At 35.3% G+C, this 16,303-nt stretch overlaps 2 long non-coding RNA genes across 4 annotated transcripts; one reads left to right on the plus strand and one right to left on the minus strand.

Annotated features, from left to right (window-relative positions):
- Positions 1-235: 235 nt before the first annotated feature.
- Positions 236-2,844, minus strand: LOC144011501 (uncharacterized). Of its 3 annotated transcripts, XR_013281802.1 has the most exons (4): positions 2,330-2,844; positions 1,834-1,985; positions 1,517-1,666; positions 236-778 (listed from the first exon to the last, which is right to left on the minus strand). It is a non-coding gene; the product is annotated as an uncharacterized LOC144011501 (long non-coding RNA). The 3 variants fall into 3 exon arrangements; XR_013281800.1 differs by lacking the exon at positions 1,517-1,666 and having other exon boundaries at positions 2,330-2,827; XR_013281801.1 differs by lacking the exon at positions 236-778 and having other exon boundaries at positions 793-1,666; positions 2,330-2,830.
- Positions 2,845-2,858: 14 nt separating this feature from the next.
- On the plus strand, positions 2,859-6,489 carry LOC144011500 (uncharacterized). The gene is made up of 3 exons (XR_013281799.1): positions 2,859-3,097; positions 3,443-3,594; positions 4,632-6,489. It is a non-coding gene; the product is annotated as an uncharacterized LOC144011500 (long non-coding RNA).
- Positions 6,490-16,303: the final 9,814 nt, after the last annotated feature.

Genomic DNA, 16,303 nt, shown 5'->3' on the forward strand with positions numbered 1-16,303 from the left:
AACTAGAAGTGAAACCAGCACACAGATGTTACATTTAGCTATGTTTATGTTTCATATATGAAAACAATTCACAACCTATTACGTAATGAAAGGTACACAAGAAGCAGCATACATCGGCCAAAAATACTACCATGCACCACAAACCTGGAACAAGGCAAAATGGACTAGATGGAAATAGATGCATTCAGAGCCCAGATTATTATAACATATAGAATATTTATTAAAGTATCAGATTGTGTCATCACAGCATGTCATTTATACCCCCCGTCCCCTACCCAAAAAATATTAATAAAAAAAAATAATAATAATAAAATAAAAATCAAATGTGCATTCACAATAAAACCTTTGGAACTTCATTGGAACAGCTCTCTTTTTTTGGCAGACCAATTTAACAAAGGTCTGTGTTGTGGAAAAATGGAATACAGACATTTTGATTTTTGCTTGAAAAGTGTTAAAATGGAGAGTTAACATCTTGATAATGAAACAAACAAAATGGCAGATTTTACATAGATTTTACAGCCCTGCACTGTAAAGTGTCCTCGTATGCCCTGTCATTTTCCAACCTGATGTTGTACCAGCCATGTGTTAGTGTCACTTTCTTGGCTTACATCAGTAGACTCAGTAGTTGATGTATCTGATGAGTGAGGTACCCTGTCTAAAAGTTTGTCAGTTGTTGATAATGTCTCTACAAAAACCATTTCAGAGTTGTTGCTGGAAAGGGGTGTGAAAAACCAGCTGGGGGAAATCACACCTCAATCTTCGTTTCAGTATTTGCTGCCTGAAATAGAAAATTGAAGGGAAAGATGAGCACAAGATACACATATTCACATCACATTAGGGCTGCTCTATTATGGAAAAAAATAATCATCACAATTATTTTGGTAATAATTGAAATCAAGATTATTCTAAACAATTATATTTTGTTCAAATCAAGAAAATATTTCAACATTTGAAAATAAGACAATCACAATCATATGAAACTATAATTATGTAAGTTGCTTTTGGATCCAACAAAATTTTTAATATATTATTATTATTATTATTATTATTATGACGTTAGCAAAAATTTGAAGTTGGGGTGCAGTGTGTGTGTGTGTGTGCAGTAAGCTAGTTTTGACATGGGTGTGTGGTAAAATAACTCGTGTGGGCGTGCCACAACTCAAAATTAGTATTATTAGTGCTGCAGCTATCGAATATTTTGGTATTTGGATATCCTACTGAAAATTCTAGTGAATAATCGTATATTTGGATAGAAATACAAATATACCTATAGGCCTATATACTTTCTTGGTCAAAGAACAATTATAAATACAGAAGACAAAAAAAACACATTTGCATGTAATAATTAACAACCAACTGGTTTTCATTTTTAGAGAATCAATTGTATTTATTTATTTATTTTTAACTTAAATTGAGCTTGTCAGAAAACTATTTTTCTCTGAAACAGTGAGATTTTAGACAAATCTCTCCCCATAGATTTCATAAATGTGTTTCAATGTGAAGATTTATATGTTACCTGTAGTCTGAAGCATCAAGATCCCCGTGTTTATTAACACTGTTCACAAACCCCTTAGCTTGTCCATTCTCATCACATCTTTGTCAACTATAATCCTTTGACGGATTACTTGTTCACAAAAAGAATTTGTAGCTCTCAGCATTGGGTTGTCTAAAACACACACACACTCACTTAATATGTGCAGAGTCATGCTTTCTAATTAATGCTGTCTCGAAATGTAAACAGAATACAAGTGACATATTGCTGACCAATGCTTTACTTTTGAAATGTGTAATTTTAGCAAAGTGACAATGAAATAGTGCAATGTAACAACTCACATTTGTTCGTCCCTGGTTGCTGTTGACTTTAAGAACCTTGTGTAATCTCTGAAACAAAACTGCACCTCCATTGTGACACAGTCTTTTGTCTTGAATATGCAGAAGAATGGAACAGTCTTTCTTCATCTCAGCGGCCTGCAGCAACCAACCCGCTTTTAGACAAAAAAGAATTACATTATAAGTGTTATTGTCACATCACCTCTTTACAGTATATGCACATCACAGATTTAAGTAAAGTAAAGTGTTTGTTGAGGTTGATGAGAGAGATTTTGGGGGAAAGGGAGGGTGTAGCTGTGCCTCTCTATTATGACTGATGGGCACAGGTAACCCGAGTTTGGTAACCACTGTTGGATTCACTCGATAAATCATTCAGCTGCTCGTGTTTTTACTAAACTATAGACTTAAAACTTAACCTAGCAACAAATTATTTTCAACCCTATACTAAATATTGGTCACATTAATAACAGAAATGGGCACGTGTGTGTGTAGCACATACCTGCTGACAATGTTTCTGCTTTGTCGAGATGATCCCTCTTCCGTGTTCCTTCCGATACCAGACGAGTATAGTTTGAAATTTATTTTTACAAATGATGCAGATGGCTGGAAGGACGGGGCCAGCTGAAGCGATGGGCAAACCTGAACGGGAACGAAGTTTTTTCACCACTTTCTTTTTAACTTTTTTCTCCTTTCGCTCTTCTTCGCTCTCCGACGTTGTGGTCGCCATTTTTGTTATGCGGTTGCTATGGTGAGGAGAAAGCAGCAGCTACCTGATCGTTCAGTTTCGCTCCACTACCAGGGGCACAAAATAATCTTTACTTCATAAAATAGATTTATTAGTAGTAAGTACGAATCCGTGGAGTTCACCCTCTGAAAACCTGCCAATTTTGTGTTTTCGGTGGTGAAACCCCGGCACTATTTTGCGATGAGGCGCAGTGATCTCTCGTGTGGGCGTAGTGCCATTAGGTCGGTAGTGGTGTGATTTAGGTCACATGAGCCAATCATGTAGCTGCTGCTTTCTCCTCACCATAGCAACCGCATAACAAAAATGACGACCACAACGTCGGAGAGCGAAAGGAGAAAAAAAGTTAGAAAGAAAGTGGTGAAAAAACTTCGTTCCCGTTCAGGTTTCCCCATCGCTTCAGCTGGCCCCGTTCTTCCAGCCATCTGCATCATTTGTAAAAATAAATTTCAAAGTAGACTCGTCTGGGATTGGAAGGCACACGGAAGAGGGATCATCTCGCCAAAGCAGAAACATTGTCAGCAGGTATGTGCTACACACACGCGTGCCCATTTCTGTTATTAATGTGACCGATATTTAGTATAGGGCTGAAAATAATTTTTTGCTAGGTTAAGTTTTAAGGCTATAGTTTAGTAAAAACGCGAGCTGCTGAATGATTTATCGAGTGAATCCAACAGTTGTTACCAAACTCGAGTTACCTGTGCCCATCAGAGTCATAATATAGTCACAGCTACACACCCCCTTTTCCCCCAAACTCTCTCTCATCAACCTCAACAAACACTTTACTTTACTTAAATCTGTGATGTGCATATACTGTAAAGAGGTGATGTGACAATAACACTTATAATGTAATTCTTTTTTGTCTAAAAGCGGGTTGGTTGCTGCAGGCCGCTGAGATGAAGAAAGACTGTTCCATTCTTCTGCATATTCAAGACAAAAGACTGTGTCACAATGGAGGTGCAGTTTTGTTTCAGAGATTACACAAGGTTCTTAAAGTCAACAGCAACCAGGGACGAACAAATGTGAGTTGTTACATTGCACTATTTCATTGTCACTTTGCTCAAATTACACATTTCAAAAGTAAAGCATTGGTCAGCAATATGTCACTTGTATTCTGTTTACATTTCGAGACAGCATTAATTAGAAAGCATGACTCTGCACATATTAAGTGAGTGTGTGTGTGTTTTAGAGAGCTACAAATTCTTTTTGTGAACAAGTAATCCGTCAAAGGATTATAGTTGACAAAGATGTGATGAGAATGGACAAGTTAAGGGGTTTGTGAACAGTGTTAATAAACACGGGGATCTTGATGCTTCAGACTACAGGTAACATATAAATCTTCACATTGAAACACATTTATGAAATCTATGGGGAGAGATTTGTCTAAAATCTCACTGTTTCAGAGAAAAATAGTTTTCTGACAAGCTCAATTTAAGTTAAAAATAAATAAATAAATACAATTGATTCTCTAAAAATGAAAACCAGTTGGTTGTTAATTATTACATGCAAATGTGTTTTTTTTGTCTTCTGTATTTATAATTGTTCTTTGACCAAGAAAGTATATAGGCCTATAGGTATATTTGTATTTCTATCCAAATATACGATTATTCACTAGAATTTTCAGTAGGATATCCAAATACCAAAATATTCGATAGCTGCAGCACTAATAATACTAATTTTGAGTTGTGGCACGCCCACACGAGTTATTTTACCACACACCCATGTCAAAACTAGCTTACTGCACACACACACACTGCACCCCAACTTCAAATTTTTGCTAACGTCATAATAATAATAATAATAATAATAATATATTAAAAATTTTGTTGGATCCAAAAGCAACTTACATAATTATAGTTTCATATGATTGTGATTGTCTTATTTTCAAATGTTGAAATATTTTCTTGATTTGAACAAAATATAATTGTTTAGAATAATCTTGATTTCAATTATTACCAAAATAATTGTGATGATTATTTTTTTCCATAATAGAGCAGCCCTAATGTGATGTGAATATGTGTATCTTGTGCTCATCTTTCCCTTCAATTTTCTATTTCAGGCAGGATATACTGAAACGAAGATTGAGGTGTGATTTCCCCCAGCTGGTTTTTCACACCCCTTTCCAGCAACAACTCTGAAATGGTTTTTGTAGAGACATTATCAACAACTGACAAACTTTTAGACAGGGTACCTCACTCATCAGATACATCAACTACTGAGTCTACTGATGTAAGCCAAGAAAGTGACACTAACACATGGCTGGTACAACATCAGGTTGGAAAATCACAGGGCATACGAGGACACTTTACAGTGCAGGGCTGTAAAATCTATGTAAAATCTGCCATTTTGTTTGTTTCATTATCAAGATGTTAACTCTCCATTTTAACACTTTTCAAGCAAAAATCAAAATGTCTGTATTCCATTTTTCCACAACACAGACCTTTGTTAAATTGGTCTGCCAAAAAAATAAAAGAGAGCTGTTCCAATGAAGTTCCAAAGGTTTTATTGTGAATGCACATTTGATTTTTATTTTATTATTATTATTTTTTTTTATTAATATTTTTTGGGTAGGGGACGGGGGGTATAAATGACATGCTGTGATGACACAATCTGATACTTTAATAAATATTCTATATGTTATAATAATCTGGGCTCTGAATGCATCTATTTCCATCTAGTCCATTTTGCCTTGTTCCAGGTTTGTGGTGCATGGTAGTATTTTTGGCCGATGTATGCTGCTTCTTGTGTACCTTTCATTACGTAATAGGTTGTGAATTGTTTTCATATATGAAACATAAACATAGCTAAATGTAACATCCGTGTGCTGGTTTCACTTCTAGTTGAAGCGTTTTTTGTTTTTTTTGGCACAAATTTAATATATTTAATTATCTAAATTCACATGATTGCACCAAACCACCAATACTTGTTTCTGATGTTAGGTACATGTATTTATAACATCTGGGAATGATTTTCTGTTGCCAAATTTAATGTAAGACGTTTTACAACCAAAAACTGTAGCACAAGATGTTCGTTTTTTATTTACCTATATATGCATTTCTGGCTTGTGACAAAATTGGGGCAGGAAAACATTGGGTGAACTTTTAACCCAAAGTTCAGAAGGGTATTATCTATCAAAAAATGCATTGAACAAGTAGTGCCCAGACAGTGGAGCGAAACTCATTTTCTAGGCACTTTTTTGGGGTTCACCCCACGGCCTAGAAGTTGGTGTGAATATTTGAATGTATTATTTACAATTGAGATAGGGTTGTTCTGATTTTGTTATGTGTGGTTATTGTATTGTCATGTCCGCTTTTAACTTAACAGTTTTTATCAGTTGCTAAAACACCAAACCCCGTTCGATGAAGCAAATTCTCAGTTTCCGAGACTAATTTCTGGAATGAAACACTTTTTTGACCAAACCTTACACACGGTTCAGGCTTAGACCCAATTCTCAAAACTCATCCACTCTTTTTGGATAAAACTTAAACACATTTCACACTATTCCTAAATTATTTTGCCCTAAGACTAATGCATGTTTTTTTGTTAAAAGTACCCATTTTGACGCTATCACGTTTTTTGATTGAATTATTGAACATAAAAACAAACAGCAAAGAAACAAAAGTTAAAAAAGAAAAGAAGAAAAGAAAAAACAAAAAACAAACTCATCATAGTTTACATGTTCAAAAGGGAGTAGGAAGAAGTTAACTTATTTAGTCCTACCCCTCATACATTATACATTTAAACTTATTTCATTATTGATACAATACTAGGTTAATATTTTTAAAAATAAAATGATGCGTGCATTATCCAGCAACATATATACATAAAATTCCTAAACATATACCATAATACATTTATAAATCATATACTCATACTCATTATATACAATTTTCATGCTCTTATTTGACAAAAGTAATTTTTTTTTACTTTGCATTTAAACTTTTTTTTTTTAACTCAACAAGTGAGTCACATCTTTTCAAGTCAATTCCCAGATTATTCCACAAATTAACACCTTTTACAGAAACACACCTTTGCTTAATATTTGTTCTTGTTTTGGGTTTTTTGTACACACTTGTACCCCTTATATCATAAGGACTGTGTCTATTTTCAAACAATGTCTGAGTAATATAGCAGAGTAGATTGTTATATACTTTGTACATTATTTGTGCTATTTTAAACTCAACCAAGTCATAAAATGTCATTGTATTTAATTTGATAAATAATGGATGTGTTGATTCTGTATATTTTGAACGATTAATAATCCTTATGGCTCTTTTTTGCAAATTGAAAACAGAGTTAGTGTTTGTTTTATATGCAGTCCCCCAGATTTCCACACAATAGGTCAAATATGGTAATAATAATGAACTATATAATATATATAATGAGTTCATGTTCAGGACATCCTTAGTTTTATAGAGTATCCCGATGATTTTTGACATTTTCCTTTTGACATTTTCTACATGTGGCTTCCAACATAATTTATCATCAATAACTACTCCAAGGAATTTATTTTCATACACCCTTTCTATTTCATTTGAATTCACCATAATTTTAACTTGGTTAGTAATTTGTCTAGTGCCAAAAACTATGTTTGTTCATGCATGTAAAATAAACCTCTGTTGACTACCTACCCTGGATGCTCTGTGTTAGATTATTTTATGTCGTGTCTAACAAATGCTCTCATGGTGAATATATTTGGACTTACTGTGTGTATGATCTGAATATATTGTTCGGATTTGAATACCGGATAATAGGTTTTGAAGTGAAAAGTCACGGCTTTTGTGAAAATTGTTTGAATTTTTGTGTTTGTGTTTAAGGTTTTGAGAAAATGGGTACAGGTTTCAAGAAATGTGTATTAGCAATTGAGAAAGACTGTAATAAGATGGTTAAATTATTATTTTTATTTTCGTGTTTACGAATACCCTTACCATTCCATGTTACTATTTTATAACTTTTGCATTGCTCGACCTGCTCCTCTCCCTCCTCTAATTCCTCTTCCTCTGGCTCTGCCTCTATCCATTGCGCTTGTTTGGACTCTCCAGCAAACTGTACACTCTGAACTTGAGTTTATAGGTGTGGTCACATCATTAGCAACAAGTGTATTCAATTTTTGAGTTGTTGTGTGAACGCCAGTTAAGTCCGTTGTGTTCAAATATTGTTGACTTGTGGTAAACATTTTGTATCGCATGAGAGCAATTTGTGAATTGTGTCTTCATGTAAAATGTTTTTATGGCATTGGAAAATGAGGGGTTACATTTATTCAATGTGTTTAGACAACTGGTCATTCGGTTCAGAGGACTGGCATTTGGGTTTTAGTATTTGAGAAAATATCCCAAGGAGAGCACGCTGGCAGACGTCTAACCAACCCCCTCGCTCATATCCACCAGCCCCCCAACAATTATGGTCATTGAAACACACACACTCAAACTGTGACAGAGTCCTAGTGTCTCCAACAAGCCTCAGAAAATTCTCACGAGTGTAGGGACATCTCCCCTTTCTGCTACGCATACCTCGCTGCTACGCATATATGCTCTATGCAGAGCATGTATGTGATGGACTCAAAGCCACACACCGTTACGCCTATAGGTAAGCTTAATTAGTTTTCACTTGTCACCACTTTTCAAATCCTTGAGAAAATGTTAGCTAGGATGTTTCAACTAACGGTTGCTGCATAAAACTATCATAAATGGATATCTGTGTAGATGTTTTTTTAAAGAAGCAGTTTTGGAAATCTCTTCTTGAAAACCAACATTACAGTTACCGTTTAATCTTACACTGTTCAGCTCTCATGCAAACGCACACACGCATACACAGGCCCCTCAGACATACATTTGACCTCCCCGTGAATCTTTGACTGCCTCTGCTTCCCCCTACTCACAGGAATATTGAACAATCGCCTTTCTCAGACCAAAAATGGCCCCTCGCAATTAGCTGCGTATCCGTTCTTCTTCAGCCTAATTTAATTTTATGACCAGCAACCCCTGTCCTCGCAGGGGTAAGGAGACTATCGCTGATGATGGCTTTTCACCAATTTCTACATAAAATTATCATTATAAATAGAATCAGATCTAAGTAGATGCATATTTTTGTAATATATTTTAGGAAGCGTTGTCTTTTCAAACTAACAACATTATAGCCACCGTCTAACCTCACACTTCTTCAGCCGCCCGTCTGTCCTCACACTTCTTTGACCCCCATGCAGCCATACATGCGCGTACGCACACACAAGCACAGACATACATTTGACCTCCCCATGAATCTTTGACTGCATATGCTTCCCCCTACTCACAGAAATATTGAACAAAAATGTCAGATAGTAACTATATCAGTAAGGGGAAATTATATAGTTTTATCCGTTTATTTTCAGATTCAACCCCAGCAGTCACGAACGACTCTTACAACATTTTTACATATAATGTATAACTTCATGTTTTTTAATTTCATAATACCAACCACCGTATCACAGTTTAACCTTACCTTATACTTCTTGTTTTACAACCTCTAAAAATACAATCTTTGAGCCGTGTTTGCGCATACTTTTCCCCCTTCACCATAATAGAAATGGCTAGTACTTTTCCCCCGGCGGTTTTACCCATACTAAACCACTCCCTCCGATCACGTCATTCAATCTCATTATTATTCACTCAATCTAGGGGGCGTGCACCGGATCCGGAAGTTAACCAAACAATTAGCATTTGAACCCGGGTCAGCCATGATATCTGCAAAAACAGGTAGGAACACCACCTACACATCATCCATCTTCATTAAGGGGTCATTAATCTTCATTAAATGACATCAGGAAGTCATTAAGGGTCATTCATCTTCATTATATAACACCTGGAAGTCATTAAAGGTCATTCATCTTCATTAAACGACATCCGGAAGTCATTAAAAGTCATTCATCTTCATTATACGACATCCGGAAGTCATTAAAGGTCATTCATCCTCATTAAACAACATCCGGAAGTCATTAAAGGTCATTACCCCTCATTAAATGACATCTGGAAGTCATTAAAGGTCATTAACCCTCATTATATGACATCTGGAAGTCATTAAAGGGTCATTAATCTTCATTAAATGACATCAGGAAGTCATTAAGGGTCATTAATCTTCATTATATAACACCTGGAAGTCATTAAAGGTCATTCATCCTCATTAAACGACATCCGGAAGTCATTAAAGGTCATTACCCCTCATTAAATGACATCTGGAAGTCATTAAAGGTCATTAACCCTCATTATATGACATCTGGAAGTCATTAAAGGGTCATTAATCTTCATTAAATGACATCAGGAAGTCATTAAGGGTCATTAATCTTCATTAAATGACATCAGGAAGTCATTAGGGGTCATTAATCTTCATTAAATGACATCAGGAAGTCATTAAGGGTCATTAACCCTCATTAAATGACATCAGGAAGTCATTAAAGGTCATTAACCCTCATTATATGACGTCTGGAAGTCATTAAAGGGTCATTAATCTTCATTAGGGAGGGGTCATGACCCACACATGACCCCCCTAATCTAATTAAGAATGTCATCCATCAAATTTTGACAGAAGCGGCCTTGTAATATTCTCTAGCGCATGATTGTACATTTGAGCTGAATGTGTCAAAATCTTAAAAATTAACAGGTGCCCAAGCAATTTCATGCTAGAATCATCATCCGGATGCCAAAATAAACTAAATACAGCAAAAGATTTGAGTGCACAACGTTTGGTTTAGATTTGACAGCCATAATCAGCAATTGTGTACATTTGAGCTGAATGTGTCAAAATCTTAAAAATTAACAGGTGCCCAAGCAATTTCATGCTAGAATCATCATCCGGATGCCAAAATAAACTAAATACAGCAAAAGATTTGAGTGCACAACGTTTGGTTTAGATTTGACAGCCATAATCAGCAATTGTGTACATTTGAGCTGAATGTGTCAAAATCTTAAAAATTAACAGGTGCCCAAGCAATTTCATGCTAGAATCATCATCCGGATGCCAAAATAAACTAAATACAGCAAAAGATTTGAGTGCACAACGTTTGGTTTAGGTTTGACAGGCATAATCACCTTTTTATTGCTTTAAATGCGTTTTTAGCGCATGATTGTACATTTGAGCTGAATGTGTCAAAATCTTAAAAATTAACAGGTGCCCAAGCAATTTCATGCTAGAATCATCATCCGGATGCCAAAATAAACTAAATACAGCAAAAGATTTGAGTGCACAACGTTTGGTTTAGATTTGACAGCCATAATCAGCAATTGTGTACATTTGAGCTGAATGTGTCAAAATCTTAAAAATTAACAGGTGCCCAAGCAATTTCATGCTAGAATCATCATCCGGATGCCAAAATAAACTAAATACAGCAAAAGATTTGAGTGCACAACGTTTGGTTTAGGTTTGACAGCCATAATCACCTTTTTATTGCTTTAAATGCGTTTTTAGCGCATGATTGTACATTTGAGCTGAATGTGTCAAAATCTTAAAAATTAACAGGTGCCCAAGCAATTTCATGCTAGAATCATCATCCGGATGCCAAAATAAACTAAATACAGCAAAAGATTTGAGTGCACAACGTTTGGTTTAGGTTTGACAGCAATAATCACCTTTTTATTGCTTTAAATGCGTTTTTAGCGCATGATTGTACATTTGAGCTGAATGTGTCAAAATCTTAAAAATTAACAGGTGCCCAAGCAATTTCATGCTAGAATCATCATCCGGATGCCAAAATAAACTAAATACAGCAAAAGATTTGAGTGCACAACGTTTGGTTTAGATTTGACAGCCATAATCAGCAATTGTGTACATTTGAGCTGAATGTGTCAAAATCTTAAAAATTAACAGGTGCCCAAGCAATTTCATGCTAGAATCATCATCCGGATGCCAAAATAAACTAAATACAGCAAAAGATTTGAGTGCACAACGTTTGGTTTAGGTTTGACAGCCATAATCACCTTTTTATTGCTTTAAATGCGTTTTTAGCGCATGATTGTACATTTGAGCTGAATGTGTCAAAATCTTAAAAATTAACAGGTGCCCAAGCAATTTCATGCTAGAATCATCATCCGGATGCCAAAATAAACTAAATACAGCAAAAGATTTGAGTGCACAACGTTTGGTTTAGGTTTGACAGCAATAATCACCTTTTTATTGCTTTAAATGCGTTTTTAGCGCATGATTGTACATTTGAGCTGAATGTGTCAAAATCTTAAAAATTAACAGGTGCCCAAGCAATTTCATGCTAGAATCATCATCCGGATGCCAAAATAAACTAAATACAGCAAAAGATTTGAGTGCACAACGTTTGGTTTAGATTTGACAGCCATAATCAGCAATTGTGTACATTTGAGCTGAATGTGTCAAAATCTTAAAAATTAACAGGTGCCCAAGCAATTTCATGCTAGAATCATCATCCGGATGCCAAAATAAACTAAATACAGCAAAAGATTTGAGTGCACAACGTTTGGTTTAGGTTTGACAGCCATAATCACCTTTTTATTGCTTTAAATGCGTTTTTAGCGCATGATTGTACATTTGAGCTGAATGTGTCAAAATCTTAAAAATTAACAGGTGCCCAAGCAATTTCATGCTAGAATCATCATCCGGATGCCAAAATAAACTAAATACAGCAAAAGATTTGAGTGCACAACGTTTGGTTTAGGTTTGACAGCAATAATCACCTTTTTATTGCTTTAAATGCGTTTTTAGCGCATGATTGTACATTTGAGCTGAATGTGTCAAAATCTTAAAAATTAACAGGTGCCCAAGCAATTTCATGCTAGAATCATCATCCGGATGCCAAAATAAACTAAATACAGCAAAAGATTTGAGTGCACAACGTTTGGTTTAGATTTGACAGCCATAATCAGCAATTGTGTACATTTGAGGTGAATGTGTCAAAATCTTAAAAATTAACAGGTGCCCAAGCAATTTCATGCTAGAATCATCACCCGGATGCCAAAATAAACTAAATACAGCAAAAGATTTGAGTGCACAACGTTTGGTTTAGATTTGACAGCCATAATCAGCAATTGTGTACATTTGAGCTGAATGTGTCAAAATCTTAAAAATTAACAGGTGCCCAAGCAATTTCATGCAAGAATCATCATCCGGATGCCAAAATAAACTAAATACAGCAAAAGATTTGAGTGCACAACGTTTGGTTTAGATTTGACAGCCATAATCAGCAATTGTGTACATTTGAGCTGAATGTGTCAAAATCTTAAAAATTAACAGGTGCCCAAGCAATTTCATGCTAGAATCATCATCCGGATGCCAAAATAAACTAAATACAGCAAAAGATTTGAGTGCACAACGTTTGGTTTAGGTTTGACAGCCATAATCACCTTTTTATTGCTTTAAATGCGTTTTTAGCGCATGATTGTACATTTCAGCTGAATGTGTCAAAATCTTAAAAATTAACAGGTGCCCAAGCAATTTCATGCTAGAATCATCATCCGGATGCCAAAATAAACTAAATACAGCAAAAGATTTGAGTGCACAACGTTTGGTTTAGATTTGACAGCCATAATCAGCAATTGTGTACATTTGAGCTGAATGTGTCAAAATCTTAAAAATTAACAGGTGCCCAAGCAATTTCATGCTAGAATCATCATCCGGATGCCAAAATAAACTAAATACAGCAAAAGATTTGAGTGCACAACGTTTGGTTTAGATTTGACAGCCATAATCAGCAATTGTGTACATTTGAGCTGAATGTGTCAAAATCTTAAAAATTAACAGGTGCCCAAGCAATTTCATGCTAGAATCATCATCCGGATGCCAAAATAAACTAAATACAGCAAAAGATTTGAGTGCACAACGTTTGGTTTAGGTTTGACAGCCATAATCACCTTTTTATTGCTTTAAATGCGTTTTTAGCGCATGATTGTACATTTGAGCTGAATGTGTCAAAATCTTAAAAATTAACAGGTGCCCAAGCAATTTCATGCTAGAATCATCATCCGGATGCCAAAATAAACTAAATACAGCAAAAGATTTGAGTGCACAACGTTTGGTTTAGGTTTGACAGCCATAATCACCTTTTTATTGCTTTAAATGCGTTTTTAGCGCATGATTGTACATTTGAGCTGAATGTGTCAAAATCTTAAAAATTAACAGGTGCCCAAGCAATTTCATGCTAGAATCATCATCCGGATGCCAAAATAAACTAAATACAGCAAAAGATTTGAGTGCACAACGTTTGGTTTAGATTTGACAGCCATAATCAGCAATTGTGTACATTTGAGCTGAATGTGTCAAAATCTTAAAAATTAACAGGTGCCCAAGCAATTTCATGCTAGAATCATCATCCGGATGCCAAAATAAACTAAATACAGCAAAAGATTTGAGTGCACAACGTTTGGTTTAGGTTTGACAGCCATAATCACCTTTTTATTGCTTTAAATGCGTTTTTAGCGCATGATTGTACATTTGAGCTGAATGTGTCAAAATCTTAAAAATTAACAGGTGCCCAAGCAATTTCATGCTAGAATCATCATCCGGATGCCAAAATAAACTAAATACAGCAAAAGATTTGAGTGCACAACGTTTGGTTTAGATTTGACAGCCATAATCAGCAATTCTGTACATTTGAGCTGAATGTGTCAAAATCTTAAAAATTAACAGGTGCCCAAGCAATTTCATGCTAGAATCATCATCCGGATGCCAAAATAAACTAAATACAGCAAAAGATTTGAGTGCACAACGTTTGGTTTAGATTTGACAGCCATAATCAGCAATTGTGTACATTTGAGCTGAATGTGTCAAAATCTTAAAAATTAACAGGTGCCCAAGCAATTTCATGCTAGAATCATCATCCGGATGCCAAAATAAACTAAATACAGCAAAAGATTTGAGTGCACAACGTTTGGTTTAGGTTTGACAGCCATAATCACCTTTTTATTGCTTTAAATGCGTTTTTAGCGCATGATTGTACATTTGAGCTGAATGTGTCAAAATCTTAAAAATTAACAGGTGCCCAAGCAATTTCATGCTAGAATCATCATCCGGATGCCAAAATAAACTAAATACAGCAAAAGATTTGAGTGCACAACGTTTGGTTTAGGTTTGACAGCAATAATCACCTTTTTATTGCTTTAAATGCGTTTTTAGCGCATGATTGTACATTTGAGCTGAATGTGTCAAAATCTTAAAAATTAACAGGTGCCCAAGCAATTTCATGCTAGAATCATCATCCGGATGCCAAAATAAACTAAATACAGCAAAAGATTTGAGTGCACAACGTTTGGTTTAGGTTTGACAGCAATAATCACCTTTTTATTGCTTTAAATGCGTTTTTAGCGCATGATTGTACATTTGAGCTGAATGTGTCAAAATCTTAAAAATTAACAGGTGCCCAAGCAATTTCATGCTAGAATCATCATCCGGATGCCAAAATAAACTAAATACAGCAAAAGATTTGAGTGCACAACGTTTGGTTTAGATTTGACAGCCATAATCAGCAATTGTGTACATTTGAGGTGAATGTGTCAAAATCTTAAAAATTAACAGGTGCCCAAGCAATTTCATGCTAGAATCATCACCCGGATGCCAAAATAAACTAAATACAGCAAAAGATTTGAGTGCACAACGTTTGGTTTAGATTTGACAGCCATAATCAGCAATTGTGTACATTTGAGCTGAATGTGTCAAAATCTTAAAAATTAACAGGTGCCCAAGCAATTTCATGCAAGAATCATCATCCGGATGCCAAAATAAACTAAATACAGCAAAAGATTTGAGTGCACAACGTTTGGTTTAGATTTGACAGCCATAATCAGCAATTGTGTACATTTGAGGTGAATGTGTCAAAATCTTAAAAATTAACAGGTGCCCAAGCTATTTCATGCTAGAATCATCATCCGGATGCCAAAATAAACTAAATACAGCAAAAGATTTGAGTGCACAACGTTTGGTTTAGGTTTGACAGCCATAATCACCTTTTTATTGCTTTAAATGCGTTTTTAGCGCATGATTGTACATTTGAGCTGAATGTGTCAAAATCTTAAAAATTAACAGGTGCCCAAGCAATTTCATGCTAGAATCATCATCCGGATGCCAAAATAAACTAAATACAGCAAAAGATTTGAGTGCACAACGTTTGGTTTAGATTTGACAGCCATAATCAGCAATTGTGTACATTTGAGCTGAATGTGTCAAAATCTTAAAAATTAACAGGTGCCCAAGCAATTTCATGCTAGAATCATCATCCGGATGCCAAAATAAACTAAATACAGCAAAAGATTTGAGTGCACAACGTTTGGTTTAGGTTTGACAGCCATAATCACCTTTTTATTGCTTTAAATGCGTTTTTAGCGCATGATTGTACATTTGAGCTGAATGTGTCAAAATCTTAAAAATTAACAGGTGCCCAAGCAATTTCATGCTAGAATCATCATCCGGATGCCAAAATAAACTAAATACAGCAAAAGATTTGAGTGCACAACGTTTGGTTTAGGTTTGACAGCAATAATCACCTTTTTATTGCTTTAAATGCGTTTTTAGCGCATGATTGTACATTTGAGCTGAATGTGTCAAAATCTTAAAAATTAACAGGTGCCCAAGCAATTTCATGCTAGAATCATCATCCGGATGCCAAAATAAACTAAATACAGCAAAAGATTTGAGTGCACAACGTTTGGTTTAGATTTGACAGCCATAATCAGCAATTGTGTACATTTGAGCTGAATGTGTCAAAATCTTAAAAATTAACAGGTGCCCAAGCAATTTCATGCTAGA

The sequence above is a fragment of the Festucalex cinctus genome, unplaced genomic scaffold, assembly GCF_051991245.1.
Source record: "Festucalex cinctus isolate MCC-2025b unplaced genomic scaffold, RoL_Fcin_1.0 HiC_scaffold_152, whole genome shotgun sequence".
NCBI lineage: Eukaryota > Metazoa > Chordata > Actinopteri > Syngnathiformes > Syngnathidae > Festucalex > Festucalex cinctus.